Here is a 3,356-nt window from a genome sequence, read left to right on the forward strand (position 1 = left end):
AAAAAAAAAAAAAACAAAAAACAACAAAACATAGTGAAGGATTCTAAGCAGAGATGCAGGCGTCTATGACTTCATAACGTGGCCTGACACAGCCACGTCCAAATGAGTATGGAAAATGCAAATTAGATAACAAACTACTGCTTATTCATTAATCTGTGGCTTCTTCATGTTCATTATATGTCTCCTCAAGTCTAGTGGGCTCAAATGTGGCATTCTTTTTTGGCCGGGAGCTGGATAGTGACTATTTTAGCCTTTGTGGGACACATTTATTGTTAGTTCTTCTCCTTTTTCTCTTAGTATTTTTTTGGTTTTTGTTTGTGTGCTCACTCAGTTTTCTACTTTTGTGTAGAGAATAGTGAGGAATTGGTCCAGCATGAGCAGCTCCAAAATTTAGTTTTGCTTGTTTTTTGTTTTTTTACTTTTTAAGTGCAGGAGCTATGAATTCAAACTTTATCAACCTTTCTCTCTGGCCCACCAAATGTGAAACTCTGTCCCCACATCACCTTTTACCTAGACAAGACACTAAACTTTAATTGTTGGTCAGTACTCATTCCTAGAAAGCTTCCATTTTCCAGAGCCTAGGCACCTAGCCATGGCTAGAGACCATCTCGAAACCATAGGTTTTGTTGTGGTCCTGCCCCTTAACCTACTTCATCCTCCCAGGTGGGAAAGCTTCCACCATATCTATTAGGGAAGTGGCCTTTGTGGGTTTTTTCCAGGGGTCTTTCCTAATGCAACTTCATTTCTCCATAGAGACGGTGGTTTTTCCTAAATGCTTCATGAATGTTCCCGTCTTTACAGGGTCTAGGAGTACAGCAGTGTGTGTGTGTGTGTGTGTGTGAGAGAGAGAGAGAGAGACAGAGAGAGAGACAGAGAGACAGAGAGTCAGAGACAGAGACAGAGGGAGAGAAACAGAGAGAGAAGTGTATTATAGAAACAGGACAGTGACATGTACCTGAAACACTGGATTCTGGTTCAAGATCGGATCTAGTGCCCGTACGTGTCTATATGCCTCTTATACATCCTCTTCCACCAAGAAATGGGGCCCTCTAGGAACTAAACTCAATTTTTATTTTTTTTCAAATTTTTATTTTTATTGCTACATGTTTGCACTACATAATTACATTGATCCTGGACAGTCAGTGCATGTTCATAACACACCTTAATTCTCTTTATGTCCCTTTCCTCTCCCCTCCCCACCCCTGGTGTCTCTTGGTCCCCTTCCCATTTGCAAATTATCTATCTCACCGTCGCCTATCTTTTATTTTTCATTTTAATTTTTATGTTTTGTGTTTCTCATATAAGAGAAACTAGGAAGTATTTAAGCTTGTATGTATGATTTATTTAATATTATATTCTCAGTGTGCATACATTTTCCAGAAATGACCCAAATCCATCAGTCTTTTTACCAGAGTAGTAAGTACTCCATTTTGAATAAATATCACATTTTCTTTGTCCATTAATCTGTTGATGGACACATAGACTGCTTCCAAAATTTAGCTATTATAAGATATGCTACTGTAAATATGGGTATGTATGTATATCAGTATTTATTTTTACAGAAGGAAATGGGCATTTTGAAAGGAGAGTGAGGCCAGTGATAAGGTGATTGCCTAGAATGTGTGTGGCTCTTGGTTCCAACCCAAATATAGGAACAAAATATTAAAGTGAGGGAAGAATGCAAGGGTAGGGAGGTACTGACAAGAGTAGGTCAGAGAAGTGAAAAATAACAAAAGACTGGGCACTGTTATTGTGCTTACACATCCTTGTGTGCTAACTGGCTGTTATGGAGGTTAGGATTCCATCCTCCCATGGAGACCAGGGAGGGAAGGGTTCCTGCCCTTGCTGGTGATTCCCTTTCAAAGGAATGGCTTTCCAGTCCTTCAGAAAGACTTGTCTGAAGCTTAGGAAGTCATTTGTGCTGAGAATTTATAGTATTTATAGGTCAAGGTTAAGATTTAGTGAAAAAGAAGTCGCAGAAGTGTCTGCGTAGAATTTGGTGAAGGGGAAAATCATTGTCAGTTGAATTTGTGGGTAGTTTGTCCCTGAGGCCTTGTTTCCCTGCAGATGCACTGTGTGCTGTTGCTTCCATTGCTCACGGGGTGGCAGTGTTGTAGTAATAGCAGCCTCAGTTTTGGAGTTAGCGCCGTGGTCTCCAAGTCCTGCTTCTGTTGCCTACTAGCTCTGTGACTTTGAAGAAGTTGCTATTTTTTTCTGGATCCCATTTTCCACTTGGTAAAAAGTCCTCAGCTCCCAGTGGGACCACCAAGCCCTAAAGGTAAGGGCTGAGGATCAGCTCTCTGGGAAGGTAGGTAGGTGGTAGAGCGGCTTTAGAGTTGTCTCATTGACACTAGCAGGATAGAGCATAGCTGTTGGAAGAGAGAATTCACAAATCAAGGGAGAAAGTCCTCAGAAACAGTGGTTTTCAAGCCAAGTGTGGAGGCGGCATCCTAGCACCTGAGAGGCTGAGGCAGGAGGATTGCTAGGAGTTTGAAGCCAGCATGGTTTATATAATGAGTTGAAGGCCAGCCTGAACTTCAAAATGAGACCTGATCTCAAAATAAGGAAACAAAAAGAAAAGAAACGGTGAGTTTTGGCTTCCTTGTGGAGGGGGATACCTCTTAGTAGAAACTTTTAAAAACGTAATCGTTTAATTTTGACATCACTGTTAATTGAATTGAAGCTGAAATAGAGATGCCTGTTTTTTCTATACCCAGTTTCCACCATTTTCAATATCTTGCAAAACTATACCACAGCATTACAACCAGGATAATACATTGTCTCAGCCTTGGTGGAGAACAATTCACAATTGGCCCTGTGCCAGAACGTGTAAATGTTGACCCTCACCGCTAGGGGTCTCTCCTCTGACTCGCTCTTTCTGGCCTACTCAACCCTAAGAATTCAAGTAGATGTTAAACCTGCTGCCTCCTGGGCTTCAGATTTTGCTGCTTGTTTTACACCCTGGGATAACAATGAGCTTCTGTTCCAGATCTAGTGGATCTAACCTGATAGTTTTCATACTCACTTTATGTCCAGGGATAGGAGCAGTGGATTGGAGCCCTCATTCATTGGCCCAGGTGCAAATGGCTTGCCATGGACTCTGTATGTGTTTCAAGGCAAAGTTGTGACTTACACTAGGCTCACAGAGGAAATTAATACAACACCTTTCACTGTTTCCACCTGCTTACCTAACTCCAAATTCCAGAACATTTCCCAGAATCCCTGGTAACAGAGGTACTTACAAGGGGTACAATGTTGACAGGTAGTATAAATAAATTATTTTATTTTTATTTTTATTTTTATTTTAAAGATAAAAGGAGGGAAACATTAACAGACATACAACATTTTACAACATA

The sequence above is a fragment of the Chinchilla lanigera genome, unplaced genomic scaffold (assembly GCF_000276665.1).
Source record: "Chinchilla lanigera isolate Chin_1 unplaced genomic scaffold, ChiLan1.0 scaffold00201, whole genome shotgun sequence".
NCBI lineage: Eukaryota > Metazoa > Chordata > Mammalia > Rodentia > Chinchillidae > Chinchilla > Chinchilla lanigera.